The following is a 19,123-nucleotide window of genomic DNA, read 5'->3' as shown; positions in this document are numbered from 1 at the left end:
CTGCTATTCATTGGCGTAAAATGAAATAAAATGTTTTCGCTCCCAATGACGCAGCAAAGTATTTTCTGTATTTTGATTTAGCGTGCTGATCTTAAAGGTGCATTGAAAAATTTGATACTCCGACTGATGCTTCTGTTGTTGTGGAGTAACTCATGCAGCCAGCTATGGCTCTAGGATTTGGTGTTACATGTTATTTATGTAGTTTATTGTAAAAATCCGGTCATAGTCCCTATGATCACTGTTACGTTGCAATTATGGCTTTATTTTTCGTGATTTCGAAAAGTTTTTGGGTTTGGACATGTTTGTTTTTGTTGTAGTACGGAGTTAGACTGATGGCCTTAATCTAAGTTGTCTTGTGGTTGTTGTTGTTGTTTGACTTGCATCCCACTGGGATTTTTTGCACACAGCGTTGGTGTACGGTGCTTTTCTCAGGAATATTTTTGCTGTTTTTTTCATGGATTTTCTGTTTGCACAGTCACACATAGTCACTTTAAGATGTTTTTCTTGTTCGTGTTTTTGTTTTTTTGTTTGTTGTGGTTGCACCCGATTCAAGAGCCGAATGGCTCACAGGGCTATACCAAAATAAAGAAACTGAAACTGAGCCTCTACATTGGCACCGCTCTCTGGCCCTCCTCCTCTGACCTTCTCCCTCTCTCTGTAACCCACAGGCTGTGTGTGTGCAGAGGGGACTTTCATGGACCACGAGGGAGAGTGTGTTCCGGGCATCGAGTGCCCATGCTACACAGGTCACGACATTGTCCCGCCTGGGAAATTCTACTGGGTCGGCGATCTAGCCTGGTATGAATGGTCGCCTTCATGGGCCTTTTCCACTGCCGCATCTGAGCCGAGCCAGAGCAGAGTGACCCTTCGCGGTATAGGTGGGATTTTTTTCCCCCCACTGGCCGTTAGCAAGTGCCGAGCTATAGCTGAAACATCTGCCAAGCAGGGCCAGGGGCCTGGGCAAATGATGCCTTTGTGGCGGCGTGACATTCACTAAATAACACGTGCAAATGACGCGACATCGCCGCGCCATTTGCACGTGCCTTGGCTTGCTCTAAGGATTGTCCTTACCAACAATTGAAATAATCGATTTCTGGCTTTTTTTTCTAGCCGGGTCATGTCACTTTCCCAGGGAGGGGAGGGGGGGGGGGTGAATTAGTACACATGAGAGCTTTAACCACGCCATGTTGATGTGTCTCCTTGGCAGTGCTTGCGAGTACGGAGTTCTCAGGTGCGAAAACCCCATCACCATGCTCGGTGAGTCCTGCAGCGCCAATCCCCCCCCCCACCACCAACACCACAAACGATACCATTGACCACACTGCCACCACGCGAGGTTCTCACCGATGTCTGGCGCTCTCTGTATCCCCGCGTGACCGCAGGCGGAAGAATGCGACGTGAAAGCCCCCTCCGTAAGTTTGCCTGCCCTCACAGACCGCATCAACCACCACCACCACGGCTCACAACTCACTCGCTCACTTGTTAACTTTCTCACTCACTCACTCAACCAACTCGTTCGCTCGCTTACTAATTCAAAGACAAAAAAGACCCCCCACATAGCCTTAATGTGCTGTTGTTGGGTAAGTACTGTCAGCAAGGCCAGCACAGCTGAGTCGACCTAGGAGAGGCCCAGGACCGATTCAGATATTCACCAGCGTTATTGGTCGTGAGCGGGAATCAAACTCGGGTCGCCGGGTCCATAGCGCAGCACGCTAACCGCCACACTGCCGCTCTCCCCACACTCACCACCCAACTCAGCCACCCACCCACTCACCACACTGCAGGTCACGTCCACTTCTCTGTCCGCTTCTTCCCTCGCACCGCTCAACAGTAGAATTACCTCCCTCCCGGGCAACCTCGGCCCATCTCAACGAACAGAATTAAATCACGAACACCTTTGGCAATCGCACCGTTTCTCATGGTGCCAGGAGGGTCTGTCCCATGGCCTCCTGCCGGCGGTTAGCGTTCAACACACCTCACATGATGGCCTTAACGTGCACATAGCCTGGCACATGCGCCATGGTGATGTCACCGCCACTTAGTGGCAAATAGCGGCTGTTGTCGTTGTGATGCTAATCGAGTAATTTGCGGTCAATTTTTTTGTGTTCGAAATTGGCAAATTTGTGTTTTTGACGTGCCCAGCGTGCGCATTGGCCTGCTACTCTTTTCGCGAATGGCGGCACGGGATATTTTGTATTTGACGTCCTCCATGGTGAAATGTCATTGGGCAGAGGTCGAAAATGCCCTCCAACTCCTGGTCGATGGCAGCGCCCTGAGAGGCAGGAGCCACACGAAGGCCTGCGAGAGGACCTGCCAGACCATCAACTTGCCCTGCGTGAGTACACTCGACCCCCCCTTAGACACAGCCCACGGGGTTGGCTTTCACCCACCACTCAGAGGGTTCTGTTCTATGCTCTCTTGTATGATCGCAGCAGCAGCAGTAGCAGCATCAGCAATATGATTCAGCAGTTAAATAGCCAATGTCTGAGGGCTGCTGGCCACGACAAGAGGGCTTAAGAGGATAAAGTTAGCGTCGCTTTGCTACTCTTCTTTAGAAATAGCGCAGACCAAAGTGGCTTACTACCTGTTCCATGCCACTCGGGTAGCTTTGTCTTTTGCCCATGTCATGCATTGAGCATGGGGACATAAAGTATTAAACCGTGGGATATGAATTCAGACTTTAGCAAATGTCCTTTACTGGCTTTTAAGCTATTTGGTCTGTGCTTAGCAACAGTGATAATCGTATGCTTCAGGGCACAAGCTTTTTGACCTGTGTGATGGTGGTGGTTGAACACAGTATGGACGGGACGAAACGGTTAGTGTCCAGTAGAGATAGAGTCTTCAACACGGGCGAGTGAAGCTCACGGGAACGAGTAACCACGGTAGTAGTAGCGATAGAAGAGCGACCAGCAGGCGACTGACTGCCGGTGAGCAATCAGGAGCTGACTGGAGTGAATCGGTGAGTGCTGGAGCATCGATCGCCCCCCGTGACAACTTGATTCACTCCGAATTCTCTCTGCTGCAGCAGTGAGGCAGTCACTGGGCACTCCACTACAGCCACGACATCAGCAGGGGAAAACCTTAGCCGAAAAGTGTCCTTCGTGCGACAGTGATAATTGCTCGGCGTTAAAGACGGACTTTGACATGGAGAGGAAAAAGCGACCTTCTTCGATGCCCTCTTGGCCAGACTAGTAGCACAGGCATTGCGCGATGGATGGCTCGGAGCGAAAGGCGAATCCCCGGCTTCTTACTCTTCCTCTGTTGTTTGCCCCACTTCTCGGCCTCCGTCTTAGCCGCCGTGCGAATCGGACTGCCCATGCGGGGATGGATTCATCCCAGACGACAACGGCAACTGTATCCCGCGGAGGATTGCCCGTGCCGGCACCACGGCATTGTCTATGGCAAGGGGGATACAATCAAGGTGGACTGCAACGTGTGGTGAGCAAGTGGGGGCTTAGCGCGGCGCGGCTGTCCCGAGCCTGGTGGCTGCGCGTTAAGATGGCTACCGCTTTGTGTGGGGGGGGGGGGGAAAGACAACAGCATTTCTTCACCTGCATAGGTTTAGGACGCAGAAACTTGAATTACGGCGCGTCTTCCGACAAGACTCCGAGCACGTTTGGACATGGTCCAGTTTCCAGTGTCATTTTGGCGCAGCGAGCTTTTGTATAATTATTAAGTGCGTTGGTGAATTTTGTACCGTTTAAACCCCGTTGAATGTGGCTGATAAGGAGGAAAAATACACACGGGCAAGCGACGCGTCTACTGTTTCTGCCATTTATGGGAGAATTAAAGGTATCCGATTTGCGAGGACGGGGTTTTCCAGGAGCGCATCCGTGACATTGTGAAAGCAGCCGGGACCGGCCTGTGACGTCATATCCGGGTGGCGCGGAAGCCACCTACTTTTGAGTCTCCTTAGACTTGACCAAATACCCGTTGGGATATAAAAAATGTTGTTATTCCGAGAGAAAATATTGGGCTAAGGGGTTTGAAGGGCTCGCCGCCCCCTCCCTTTGAGACGTCGCGCGCGTGCGCGGGTGCAGCACGAGCGGCAGCGGCGCGTGGAGCTGCAACTCGGCCGAGCGCCCTGGCACGTGCCGCATGTACGGGGACGGCCACTACATCACCTTCGATGGCAAGAGGTTCGTCTTCGACGGAAACTGCGACTCCAGCATCGTGCAGGTGGGCACCAGAACGGACGCGCCTTGCTCACGCACGCCACGGACTGACGTCGGGCGAGTGAATTCATTAATTCATAATGAATCCGTAACAATAATTTGTGACTATCAGGCGCCTTTCACGATAAAATCTCGAGGTGCCACGCACAAAGAAGAATAAGCATGAACCGGGGGGGGGGGGGGTGTGAAGGGCAGAAGAAGAGCCAGAGGATCAAAGTGCATGAGAGGAAACTGGTTTTTGGTCGGGACTTACAAACATCGACATTTCTACATGTGTGTTGAACTTCTTTCGCACCGTACTTAGCCAACCGTGCTAATCGGAGGTGCGGGGTAAGGACAACAAACTAAACACAACAAGCAGTTCAAAAGAAATGTAGTATAGTGGTGTAGCGTATAGTAGTGTATAGTGTAGCGTATAGTGGTGTAGTGTATAGTAGTGTTTAGTAGTGTAGTGTATAGTGGTGTAGTGTATAGTGTAGTGTATTACATAGTGTAAAGTGTAGTATAGTGGTGTAGTGTATAGTAGTGTATAGTGTAGTGTATAGTAGTGTTTAGTGTAGTGTATTGTAGTGTAGTGTATAGTAGTGTAGTGTTTAGTAGTGTATAGTGTAGTGTATAGTAGTGTCGTGTATAGTGGTGTAGTGTATAGTAGTGTAGTGTATAGTAGTGTAGTATATAGTGTAGTGTATAGCAGTGTAGTATATAGTGTAGTGTAGTACATAGCGTAAAGTGTAGTATGGTGGTGTAGTGTATAGTAGTGTTTAGTGTAGTGTATAGTAATGTAGTGTTTAGTAGTGTAGTGTATAGTAGTGTAGTGTATCGTGTAGTCTATAGTAGTGTAGTATATAGTGTAGTACATAGTGTAAAGTGTAGTATAGTAGTGTATTGTATAGCAGTGTTAAGTGTAGTGAATAGTAGTCTAGTGTTTAGTAGTGTATAGTAGTGAGTGTATAGTGTAGTGTTTAGTAGTGTAGTGTATAGTAGTGTAGTGTATAGTAGTGTAGTATATAGTGTAGTGTAGTATTTAGTGTAGTATATAGTGTAGTGTAGTACATAGTGTAAAGTGTAGTATATAGTGTAGTGTATAGTAGTGTAGTATATAGTGTAGTGTAGTACACAGTGTAAAGTGTAGTATGTAGTGTAGTATATAGTGTAGTGTAGTACACAGTCTAAAGTGTAGTATGTAGTGTAGTATATAGTGCAGTGTAGTACATAGTCTAAAGTGTAGTATAGTAAAAAATTTATTTAAAGCTTTCGTGACTGCAGGGATTCATATTCTTGGTTCTTTCGGTAAAGTCACATAGAAGGGAAACAATACAACAATAAAACTATAAAATAGTACAATTCTCACGACGTTTCGACTGCAACACAAGCAATAATCAACAGGTGTGAAACCCACAGCAAGAAAATTTGAAAAAAGTGGCGTTTTTTCTTTCAAATTTTCTTGCTGTGGTTTTGACACCTGATGATGATTGCTTGTGTTGCAGTCGAAACGTCGTGATAATTTTATTATTTTATACTTTTATTATTTTATTATTTCCCTTCTACGTGACTTTACCGAAAGAACCAAGAATATGTAGTACAGTGGTGCAGTGTATAGCAGTGTTAAGTGTAGTGTATAGTAGTGTAGTGTTTAGTAGTGGAGTGTATAGTGTAGTGTATAGTAGTGTAGTATATAGTGTAGTGTAGTATATAGTGTAGTGTAGTATGTAGTGTAAAGTGTAGTATGTAGTGTAGTATATAGTGTAGTGTAGTACATAGTGTAAAGTGTAGTATGTAGTATAGTATATAGTGTAGTGTAGTACATAGTGTAAAGTGTAGTATGTAGTGTAGTGTATAGTGTAAAGTGTAGTATAGTAGTGTAGTGTATAGCAGTGTAGTACAGTAGTGTATAGTGTAGTATATAGTGTAGTATGTAGTGTAGTATACTTGTGTAGTGTATAATAGTATAAGGCAGTGTGTAGTGGTAGTATAAGGTAGTGTATAGTGTAGTGGTGTATAGTAGTGTATAGTAGTGTAGTGTATAGTAGTGTATAGTAGTGTATAGTGTAGTGTGTAGTGTAGTGTATAGTAGTGTAGAGTAATGTTTACTGTATAGTGTAGTATGTAGTGTATAGTGTAGTGTATAGTGGTGTATAGTAATGTATAGTGTAGTGTATAGTGTAGTGTATAGTGTAGTGTATAGTGTAGTGTCTAGTATAGTGTGTAGTGTAGTGTATAGTGGTGTATAGTGTAGTGTATAGTATAGTGTGTAGTGTAGCGTATAGTGGTGTATAGTAATGTTTACTGTATAGTGTATAGTACACTATACACTTTACAGCAGGCAGCGCCACAACTGGGTGGGGGAGAATGATCGCACATAATGGACGGATTTACCTATGGACGAACGGAGGGATGCACGACGATTGGATGGATGGATCACCTAATTGCGCTCGCTTTGTGCCGACCAGGACTACTGCTCCACAGCCGAGGGCAACTTTCAGATCATCACCGGCAAGGGCTGCAGCGCTGTGGACTCGAGCTGCTCCAAGGCGATCCGCTTCTACATCAAGGTGAAGTCAAGAGCCACTCCAATGGCTGGCTGACCGCGCTGCGACGCGGGCTGGGTTAAGCGCGAGCTTTCCAAGCGCTGCGAGTTGATGAGCTTGCGCGTCTCGGTGTACGCGCGAGTCGATTGGTTTCTTCGATAAGTCTATGCTGTTCTAGATTTGAAGCTTTCGTGACTGCAAGGATCCATACTCTTTGGTTCTATTCGGTAAAGTCACGTAGGTAAAAAACAAAACAACAAAAATCACGACGTTTCGGCCACAAAACAAGCGGCCTTCATCACCTGATGAAGGCCGCTTGTGATGAAGGCCGCTTGTGTTGTGGCGAAACGTCGTGATTTTTGTTGTTTTATTTTTTACCTACGTGACTTTACCGAATAGAACCAAAGAGTAAGTCTTCGCTGGCTCTTTGTTCTTAGCATAGCAATTGAGTGTGCAAACGAGGGAGTGCAAAAGTTCGCGGTATCCACGGGCCAGGGGAGGTCCAGGAAGTTTAGACGACAGGTTCCCTCACCCCCATCGCCAGTTTAGTTTATTCCCTGGCATCAGGGTCCATGCCGAATGTGCTTGGCCACTGGGCTCTTTCTGTCGTCTCCCTCCCTCTTCAAACTTTCCCTCCCCTCACCTCCCTCTGTAACCCCCCCCCCCCTCACCTCCCTCCGTCTTCTCCCTCCCTCTCTCCCTTCCTCGTCCACTACAGGATTACAACGTGGAGGTTCACATGGTGGCCGGGGAGGTGATGGTGGTGCCCGTGGCCGGAGAGATTCCGGCGATGGTGGATGACCTGACCATCCACTCGGTGGGGCTCTACCGCATCGTGCAGACCGGCATCGGCATCATGGTCATGTGGGACCGGCGCACGAGCATCTTCGTCAAGGTCGACTCCAAGTACAAGGTCAGCGTCGCGGTGGTGGTGTTGGTGGTGATTTTGGTGGTGGTTGGTGGTGATGGTGCTGGAGGTGGTGGTGGCGTCATGGTCACGTGGGACCAGCGCACAAGCATCTTCGTCACAGGTCGACTCCAAGTACACGGTCAGGGCCAAAGCCAAGGTGGTGCAATGTACAGGAGATAGAAATGGACGGTGGTTGCTATGCTGCTGCTGGACGTGGCTGCCTCCCCCGCGGTGTGATCAAGCTCCGTGGAGGCAGCAGCGAGGGTTTGGCGGATCACCACACAGATGTTGCGAATATCCCTTCCCCTAGGATGCGGCGTTGAGGAGGATCCACACCCTGGCTCGCCAAGAGTTGGCAGTGGAGCACGTGGATTAATAGCCATCTGTTTTGATCTGCATGGGGTAGTGGTGTTGTTGTTGTTGCCCTCTCGGGCACATGGGTTGTCTTTGTGTATATGTGTATAAGCACTTAATAATTAGCTGAAAAACATTAACACATCGAGGTCCGTAGGGCTTGGGCAGCTGTTGGCACCGGGATCATTTTCCTACTTCCTTTCCCACTCGTCTACTATTAATCGCGTGTCCGAGTTCTGTCTTTTCAACGGGGAGAGCGAAACCTGTGCGTGTAGAATAATACTAATTATTCCGCTTATTATTGTTAGATGGAGGTGAGCGAGAGATTATAAGCCAGTCTCCAGACCTTAATCCCATAGAAAATCTGTGGAGGGAGCTGAAGGTTCGAGTTGCCAAACGTCAGCCTCGAAACCTTAATGACTTGGAGAAGATCTGCAAGGAGGAGTGGGACATAATCCCTCCGGAGATGTGTGCAAACCTGGTGGCCAACTACAAGAAACGTCTGACCTCTGTGATTGCCAACAAGGGTTTTGCCACCAAGTACTAAGTCATGTTTTGCAGAGGGGTCAAATACTTATTTCCCTCATTAAAATGCAAATCAATTTATAACATTTTTGACATGCGTTTTTCTGGATTTTGGTGTTGTTATTCTGTCTCTCACTGTTCAAATAAACCTAACTTTTAAATTATAGACTGATCATTTCTTTTTCAGTGGGCAAACGTACAACATCAGCAGGGGATCATATACTATTTTCCCTCACTGTATTTTTTAAATAAAAAAACCCACACTTTTATCCTACTCAAATGATTATTCAGACTTCCCCAAAGAGTCTTAATCAGCATATAGATCCCAGACGGATTATGGAGGCCGAGTTGTCACCTCCCAACCAGAGATTTGCAATCTTTCGATTGCGAGCCACTCGCTCAACTGCCGAGCCAACTGCCCGGACAAAGAGAGGTGTTAGGGACAAAGAGAATTGTGGAGCACTGCAAATGGTTGCTTATAACCATGCCGACGGAACGGCCTCTTAGAGGGGAGTTCTAGAAAGTCCTACACCGGCGAGATGTCCCGGAAGAGATCGGAGCTGCGTACTTTACTCCTCCACATGCGCATGAACTGCCGATCTTAGATTCATACCTGTCAACACCTTATTAGTGCCCTACCTTATTACAGACCAATTCAGACCTTATTGGTCATCCCGTGCCCCTTATAAATCTCTCAACGTTCATCCTACAAAGTCCCATCACACTACTATAGTATACTGCTACACTATTATACTACTACATTACTACTACACTACTATACTACTTTAGTATGCTGCTATACTACTACTACACTATTATGCTAAACTACTATACTACTACACTACGATAGTAAACGCTGAAAACATACGGCAACACCTAAAAAAAGTTATGTCATACAAGAATGCCCAAAATGAGGTTATTTTAAATTATGATGTTTGGTGATTTTCCGACATTTATGAAAATCTGCACCCTCCCTCCCCACCGGAAGCCACCGGATAATTATAATCATTAGATTAGGATCAAACGAGTTCAAGTTGATACAGTTTCTCTCGCGAATCCGAGGGGGTCACCCCCTTTGGGCTGCCCGGGAGTCGTAAACTCTCGGCTTCGTTTCGCTCACGGCTCGGTGCCACCCCGCTCCCGACCCCCCCCACACCCCACCCCAGAGCACCCTGTGCGGCCTCTGCGGCAACTACAATGGGCGCGACAGCGACGACTTGACAGCGGCCGACGGCTCCACGGCCGCGTCCGTGCTGGCGTTCGGCAACAGTTGGAGGATAAAGGAGAGCTGCGCCGCCATGACAGAGGCGGCGGAGCCTTGCCAGCAGAATCCGCACCGCCAAGCATGGGCGCTGCGCCAGTGTTACGTCCTCGCCAGTGACGTCTTCAGCTCATGCCACGACCCACTACCCGTGGGTCGTCGATGGTCCACGATGAGAAGGCATGAGGAGCAAGTGGAGGGGTCAATGATATAAATAGACACCCAAATATATGACCACAGAGCTTAGGCAATTGTTGACACTGGTTCTGGCTGCCTTCCTGCTTGTCTGTGGTTTCCCCGTGGCCATGGTAGTGTGCACCATACAACTATATGGTTTTTTTTGGGCTAGATCGTGTGAATATAAATGTGTCGTTAAATCCGCCACCACCCGACACAGCCACAATTATATTTCGATTTAAAGCTTTCGTGACTGCAGGGATTCATCTTCTGGGTTCTTTCGGTAAAGTCACGTAGAATGGAGATAAAATAATAATTAAAAAATAATAACAGAATAAATTCTCACGACGTTTTGGCCACAACACAAGTAGCCTTCCTCAGGTGAAGAAACAGGACTGTCCGGAAGACAGCGCTGTCTTCCGGAGAGTCCCGTTTCTTCACCTGACGTGGTGACGTCACCGCCACTTAGTGGTGAACGGCGGTTGTTGTTGTTTTGTGGACGTCCTCGACACCCGACGTGGCTGCGCCTCTCCCTTGTCTTTCTGTCGGCGACTGATCGCGGATTTCCAATATCACCTCGCTCCCCTTGTCCTGACCCAGGTGGACCATGCGCCGTTCCTGGAGGCGTGCATTCACGACTCGTGCGCATGCGATGGCAGCGACTGCGAGTGCTTCTGCACTGCGGTGGCTGCGTACGCCCAGGTCTGCAACGAGGCCGGCGTGTGCATCAAGTGGAGGACTCCCGACCGCTGCCGTGAGTGGAATGCATGTGACAGGGGGAGGGGGGGGGGGCGGTAGGTGGTCACGGTCGCTCCACTCACCGGCCTGCTCGTTTGTCCTCTTTGCTCCTCAAACCCGGCCGCTCGGCCTCGGGCAATGAACGGTTTGCTCAGCCGCTCAGCGCATCTCCCACGGCGCCATTGTCCCGACACGACGGTTCGTGTGAGAGGGAGCGACTTCCCAGCAAATGCGGACTGACCGACCGGGGGCTTTGGGTTGCCGAAGCGAGGATGATAATGATGATGATGGCCACGATGACAGCGACCATTTAAAAAAATCACCGCATGTGTTTTCACAGGAGATTAGAACCCCTCTTAACGAGCACCCCTGTTCACGACTAATCACTTAACCACGGGCCTCCATAGAGCCAAATGTGTAGCATATAGTAGTGTTGTGTATAGTATAGTAGATAGTAGTGTTGTGTATAGTGTAGTATATAGTAGTTTAGTGGATAGCAGTGTAGTATATAGTAGTGTAGTGTATAGTAGTGTAGTGTACACTGCTATATAGTCTAGTGTCTTTAAAAAATCCTCACACCGACACGGAGTAATAAGTCACCTGCTTACACTTTATTTCTGCTGTCTCGCGCCAGTTGTAGGCACTCCTATATCTCTTTTCTTTACGGTCACATACACTTGACTTCTCCCCGCTCTTGTCTATTCTGCACCCCACCTATCTTGCACTCAGCAGCTCTGCTATCAGCGGTTCCACACTCAGCGACTCTGCACTCAGCGTCTCCGCACTCAGCGTCTCCGCACTCAGCGACTCTGCACACAGCGACTCCGCACTCAGCGTCTCCGCACTCAGCAACTCTGCACTCAGCGACTTTGCACTCAGCGACTCTACACACAGAGACTCTGCACTCAGCGACTCTGCACACAGCGACTCCACACTCAGCGTCTTCACACTCAACGACTCTGCACACAGCGACTCCACACACAGCGACTCCACACACAGCGACTCTGCACACAGCGACTCCACACACAGCGACTCTGCACACAGGGACTCCGCACTCAGAGACTCCGCACACGGCGACTCTGCACACAGCGACTCCACACACAGCGACTCTGCACACAGCGACTCCACACACAGCGACTCCGCACACAGCGACTCCGCACTCAGCGACTCCGCACTCAGCGACTCTGCACTCAGAGACTTCGCATTCAGCGACTCCGCACTCAGAGACTCTGCACACAGCGACTCCACACACAGCGACTCCGCACACAGCGACTCTGCACACAGCGACTCCACACTCAGACACTCAGCACACAGCGACTCCACACTCAGCGACTCCGCACTCAGCGACTCTGCACTCAGAGACTTCGCATTCAGAGACTCCGCACTCAGAGACTCCGCACTCAGATACTCCGCACTCAGAGACTCTGCACACAGCGACTCCACACACAGCGACTCCGCACACAGCGACTCTGCACACAGCGACTCCACACTCAGACACTCAGCACACAGCGACTCCACACTCAGCGACTCCGCACTCAGCGACTCTGCACTCAGAGACTTCGCATTCAGAGACTCCGCACTCAGAGACTCCGCACTCAGAGACTTCGCACTCAGAGACTCCGCACTCAGAGACTCTGCACACAGCGACTCCACACACAGCGACTCCGCACACAGCGACTCTGCACACAGCGACTCCACACTCAGACACTCAGCACACAGCGACTCCACACTCAGCGACTCCGCACTCAGCGACTCTGCACTCAGAGACTTCGCATTCAGAGACTCCGCACTCAGAGACTCCGCACTCAGCGACTCCGCACACAGCGACTCCACACTCAGCGTCTTCACACACAGCGACTCTGCACACAGCGACTCCACACTCAGCGACTCCGCACTCAGCGACTCGGCACTCAGAGACTTCGCATTCAGAGACTCCGCACTCAGAGACTCCGCACTCATAGACTCTGCACTCAAAGACTCCACACTCAGAGACTCCACACTCAGCTTCTTCACACTCAGCGACTCTGCACACAGCGACTCCGCACTCAGAGACTCCACACTCAGAGACTCTGCACACAGCGATTCCGCACACAGCGACTCCACACTCAGCGATTCCGCACTCAGCGACTCTGCACTCAGAGACTCCACACACAGCGACTCCGCACTCAGACACTCTGCACACAGCGACTCCACACTCAGCGACTCCGCACTCAGCGACTCTGCACTCAGAGACTTCGCATTCAGAGACTCCGCACTCAGAGACTCCGCACTCAGCGACTCCGCACACAGCGACTCCGCACACAGCGACTCCACACTCAGCGTCTTCACACTCAGCGACTCTGCACACAGCGACTCCACACTCAGCGTCTTCACACTCAGCGACTCTGCACACAGCGACTCCACACTCAGCGACTCCACACACAGCGACTCTGCACACAGCGACTCCGCACACAGCGACTCCGCACACAGCGACTCCGCACTCAGCGACTCCGCACTCAGCGACTCTGCACTCAGAGACTTCGCATTCAGCGACTCCGCACTCAGAGACTCCGCACTCAGCGACTCCGCACACAGCGACTCCACACTCAGCGTCTTCACACTCAGCGACTCTGCACACAGCGACTCTGCACACAGCGACTCCACACTCAGAGACTCCGCAAACAGCGTCTTCACACTCAGCGACTCTGCACACAGCGACTCCACACTCAGCGACTCCACACACAGCGACTCTGCACACAGCGACTCCACACTCAGCGACACCGCACTCAGCGACTCTGCACTCAGAGACTTCGCAATCAGAGACTCCGCACTCAGAGACTCCGCACTCAGCGACTCCGCACACAGCGACTCCACACTCAGCGTCTTCACACACAGCGATTCTGCACACAGCGACTCCACACTCAGCGACTCCGCACTCAGCGACTCTGCACTCAGAGACTTCGCATTCAGAGACTCCGTACTCAGAGACTCCGCACTCAAAGACTCTGCACTCAGCTTCTTCACACTCAGCGACTCTGCACACAGCGACTCCGCACTCAGAGACTCTGCACACAGCGTCTCTGCACACAGCGACTCCACACTCAGAGACTCTGCACACAGCGACTCCGCACACAGCGACTCCACACTCAGCGATTCCGCACTCAGCGACTCTGCACTCAGAGACTCCACACACAGCGACTCCGCACTCAGACACTCTGCACACAGCGACTCCACACTCAGCGACTCCGCACTCAGCGACTCTGCACTCAGAGACTTCGCATTCAGAGACTCCGCACTCAGAGACTCCACACTCAGAGACTCTGCACTCAGAGACTCCACACTCAGAGACTCCGCACTCAGCGACTCCGCACACAGCGACTCCACACTCAGCGTCTTCACACTCAGCGACTCTGCACACAGCGACTCCACACTCAGCGACTCCACACACAGCAACTCTGCACACAGCGACTCCGCACACAGCGACTCCGCACACAGCGACTCCGCACTCAGCGACTCCGCACTCAGCGACTCTGCACTCAGAGACTTCGCATTCAGCGACTCCGCACTCAGCGACTCCGCACACAGCGACTCCACACTCAGTGTCTTCACACTCAGCGACTCTGCACACAGCGACTCCGCACTCAGAAACTCTGCACACAGCGACTCTGCACACAGCGACTCCACACTCAGAGACTCCGCAAACAGCGTCTTCACACTCAGCGACTCTGCACACAGCGACTCCACACTCAGCGACTTCACACACAGAGACTCTACACACAGCGACTCCGCACTCAGCGACTCTGCACACAGTGACTCTGCACTCAGCGACTTCACACTCAGCGACTTCACACTCAGCGACTCTGCACACAGCGACTCTGCACTCAGCGACTTCACACACAGAGACTCTACATTCAGCGACTCCGCACTCACCGACTCCACACACAGCGACTCTGCACACAGCGACTCCACACTCAGAGACTCTGCACACAGCGACTCCACACACAGAGACTTCGCACACAGAGACTCCGCACTCAGACACTCTGCACACAGCAACTCTGCTCTCAGCGACTCAGCACTTGCCCTAGAAGTCTGTTAAGGCGATACTGGGGGATCTTTGTCTTTTTGTATGTGAAGTCTAGGTCTAGCCAAATGCACGGTAAACATTCGGAAGTGACTGCTTTCTGTTAACAATGAATATTAAAATCAACAATTGGATACAGTTTATGTTCCATTAGTTTAATTATGGGCAGTGTTAGGGTAGATATTCGATCAAATGAAAGAATCATAAGAAGTGCAGAGCGTATGTACTGCGATACGACATGGGTAGTGATAGAAAACGGACAACAGCACGATACAGCACTGAGTGCAAACCGTAGGGGAGGCACAACTATTTCCGGATGTGGGATTTCATCGTGATTTTCGGGGAAAATGGTTCAGTTTCCGACATACGGAAAATTCGGATTGTGGATATTGCTCAGGAACCTAACCCTTCCGTAACCCGGGGACTTGCCTGTATTTACTATACTCGCTTAACGACCAAATCACTTAATGACCGGTTTTGTTGAACCAAATGCCGTCGTTAAGAGGGTGTCTACCGTATAGTCCACACCACCGATTAGCACGATTGGCTACGTACGGTGGGAAAGAAGTTCAACAAACACACACACACACACATAGCCTGACGGTGTGTTTTTCGGGTCGTTCCACGTTTTGCTCCGGACGATTTTCCCGACATTTTGCTTCGCGCGCTACGAGCTTCTCTAGCAGATGAAATTCCTGAAGAAACCCCTAGCGCGCGGTGAGAAACGTTGGATGTCGTGCCGAGCTAGTGGTGCAACCCTTCAGGCATCGCGGAGATCGATGCCAATGATGAGTTTCTTATGATGTTACCTCTGTTAATCCCTCTCCCCTCCGTGCGACGCACCCCCCCCCCCCACCTTCAGCCGTCTTCTGCGACTTCTACAACGAGGAATCGGAATGCACGTGGCACTGCAATCCATGCAGTTCCCTTCCCAGCACCTGCAGCCACCTCCAGAAACTGAACCAAGGTTCCCTGCCTCCCATCGAAGGTTTGTTTTGACTGCATCATCACTATCAACTCATTAGCATCATAATCGTTCTTGTCGTCATCATTGTCATCGTCGTCATCATCGTCAGTATCAACATCCTCTGAATGCATACGTTTGTCCACCTCCTCTGAGCTGCTGACCCTGAGTGCAACCTTACAAAACGCTCCATTATTGTGATAGTTGTGGTGGCAGTGGTGGTGCCAGTACTGATGGCATTGGTTGCCAATGTTAATAGCGGTAGTGGTGGTGTTAGTGGTTGGCTGCGTTAGCTGGGTTATGTAGCCTGCATGCTAAGCCACCACATGCCCAAGGAGCATCTGTTTGGCCAGATATATGGGACTAAACGGGCATGGCACAGGCTAGAGAAAAGATGGACTCATGTGGAGCCGAAGGATGTGGAGCTGATTGGACTTACCGACAACTGGTACGAGCAGCGGCAGGTCACTGCTCCATGCTCGCCGATTACCAAAATCGAATCGACCCAAACGACCCAAACTGCTGCCCTTTGTGCCAAGCAACGCCAGAAGACGTCTCCCATTTTCTCAGTTGCCTAAAACACGGACCAAAAATTAAATAGATTGATCTCTGGCTAAACCCTTCGAAAGTGGCGACACGACGCCACCTATAAACAGAAAGTGCGAGGAAAACAACAACAGCAGCAGCAGTGTCAAGATCGGCCCCTGTGGGAGGCGCGAGAAGGACGCTCCTTGGGGAGTTGGCGGCAGTCGTCCTCCAGCAATAAAGGAGGGCAGAGGAGCGACGCTCACAACAACAAGCAGCTAAAACGCAGAACAGTGGCGCAGTGGGAAGCACAGTTGGTGCATCTGCCACTCATCCCAGTCATTCAACCCGTGGCACCTGGGTCTGTTCCGTGACCTCCTGCCAGTGGGCCTTCGCCACTTCACGTGACCTCAAAGTGCACTTTGGGGCCATCCATAAATGACGTCGCGCGATTTTGGACGATTTTTTTTAACACCCCCCCCCCCCCCCCACCTTAGTCACACGGCGTCACAAAAAGTCAGACCCCCCCTCAAATATGACGTCACAAAGCTCTGCCCCCCCACCCCCCACAAAAATAAAATATGCTTCAAATCGCTTTAAACTATTGTCATTGTAGTGTGTATTTAATGTGATGCTGCACTCTGATGTTGTAGGAGAAAACATTGCTTAAAAAGTCTATTTAATTAAGTTGCGCATTTTGACGTGACGTCATATTTCTAACCCCCCCCCGTCACACATCGTCACAAATGTCTGACCCCCCCCCCCAGGTGCGTGACGTCATTTATGGATGGCCCCTTAGCATGGCACAAGTGCCGTGGTGATGTAACCGCCACTAGTGGTGAATGGCGGTTGGTGTTAGTCTTAGTAGTGACGGTAGTCCTGGTGTTGGTGCGAGCTATGGGGCCGTCCATAAATGACGTCACGATGTGTGACGGGGGGGGGGTTTGAGAAATGTGACGTCACATAAAAATGCGCAACTTTAAATAAATATAGAATTGTTATAACAACACTCCTACAACATCAGAATGCAGAACTTTGTAACGTCATATTTGAGGGGGGGGGGTCTGACTTTTTGTGACGCCGTGTGACAAGGGGGTAGGGGGGTCAAAAATCGTCCAAAATCGCGTGACGTCATTTATGGATGGCCCCTTGGTCTTAGTAGTGACGGTAGTCCTGGTGTTGGTGCGAGCCGTAGGGATGACGATTCACCGCTATTCTTGCTGCAGGCTGCTACCCGCACTGCCCGCCAGACGCGCAATACTGCGTGCCAAAAACCAACTGCAGCTGCTTTGTTGAGGATGACGTCATCCTGGCCAGGCAGCAGATCCACATCGTCAAGACTTGCCAAATCTGGTGAGATCCCTCTGCTTTCACCCACATTGACACCGCGTGCTCAAGGATCAACATCGCGTCCATTTGACATGTTTCGTCTGTCCCGAATGCACGGATGCTGCCGTGGTGCGATGGGTTAGCACGGTGGCTAGGAGATGTTGACTGCCTCGCCTGTTATGCAGGAGGTCGTGGGTTCGATCCCGACCCTGACGCTTTTATATTTGGAGTTTGCGTGTCTCTCTCCTCGTGGTCACGTTGATTTTTCCCCGGGGTCCTCCGGTTTTTCCCTCCACATTAAGGAACACGCATTTAGAGGATTTGGCTGATATATATTGACACGTGATAAGCCACTTTGTTGGGCTCTCACTTGTGGGCAAGGTGGCTTCTAAGAAAAAGAGCTGAATAGGTACAGTGAGCCTTACCTGGTAAAATAAGAAAAAATAATTATCATTGTTTATATTAGAATTAGTTCATTAAGCCTGTCTTCGCCAGACACAAGTTTTCAATAAATATAAAAATGAACCTGATGTTTTTTTTTACAATTTTTATCTACGATCAGACACTAACACCTACTAAAAAAATTAGGTATTTTCCGCAAAAAAAACACAAATGTGTTGACAACTTGATTCAACTTCTTATATTTAAAGACGTACCCATCAGAAATCGCTCAATTTAAAGATTACGCTCTTTTTTTTTATTAGAAAGAACACAAAAAAATGAACTTTATATTCTATGAGGGGAAGCTCCTATCTTTTACCGTTTTGGAATTATTCAGATTTGAACATCATAACATGTGTTATTTTTTCATTCAAAACCACTTGAATCCGAAATGTCTCAAAAACAATAAAAGATAGAATTTTATTGCTGTTTAACGTTTTATCAAAAGAAAAAAACCCGCAATGTTATATTTTGAATGGTTTCTGCTGAATGACACGAACAAACATGTTTATTGAGTGCTTAAAATAGAGATTTGGGGGCCTTAAAATAAAAAAAAATCTCGAATATTCAGATTGTTTCTCCTGCTATTTGTGTCATAAAAGTTTACTGGGTAGCACATTTCAGCTTCCTACCTTGTCGGAAAGTACACTAGAGGTTTTTGATACATACAGGTTAAATATCTTTATTTATGTAGATAGTTTATATTATGATAATTTACAGTCCTGTTACAACGTAGGTCACAAGGTAAATCCCCAATCGCGGCAATTGCAACACAAAAGATAAACTGAAAACATTCGGTCGGAACATTGCTTGCGTGATAATTTAAGCTGCATGCAGCAGCAGACGGCATGAGTATGCGCACTGGTGATTGAAAAGCCATCGGTTTGTGCGGAATTACTGAACCTCTTCCACTGGACACCGACGGCCATCCATGTGCTCTGCTTGAGTGCTCATTCTCTCCAGTATCACATTCACTTTGAACATTATTTTATAAATACAACGGCATGTGCCTGTATAATTGCCCTTGTTGTGTGTCTTCTCTGTGTGACTGCAGCACATGCGACAATGCTGAGCTGCTTTGCGAAATACCAGGTACCCAAGGACAGCCATTCCTTCATGTCAGGGACAGGGGGGAA

General features: G+C 49.5%; 1 protein-coding gene across 1 annotated transcript in view; it reads left to right on the top strand.

Annotated features, from left to right (window-relative positions):
• Positions 1-9,846: 9,846 nt before the first annotated feature.
• LOC116958485 (mucin-2-like) overlaps positions 9,847-19,123 on the top strand; it is a 30,653-nt gene continuing 21,376 nt past the window's right edge. The window contains exons 1-4 of the mRNA XM_076063335.1: positions 9,847-10,684; positions 15,591-15,716; positions 17,444-17,570; positions 19,042-19,079. The gene's annotated coding sequence lies outside the window, so the exon portion shown is untranslated. The remainder of the gene's footprint in view (positions 10,685-15,590; positions 15,717-17,443; positions 17,571-19,041; positions 19,080-19,123) is intronic.

Source organism: Petromyzon marinus, unplaced genomic scaffold (genome assembly GCF_048934315.1).
Source record: "Petromyzon marinus isolate PM22_M1 ecotype Great Lakes invasive population unplaced genomic scaffold, UKy_Petmar_22M1.pri1.0 PM_Scaffold_10, whole genome shotgun sequence".
NCBI lineage: Eukaryota > Metazoa > Chordata > Hyperoartia > Petromyzontiformes > Petromyzontidae > Petromyzon > Petromyzon marinus.
The sequence above is the reverse complement of the archived record's forward strand: the minus strand, read 5'-3'. Positions and strand labels throughout refer to the sequence as shown.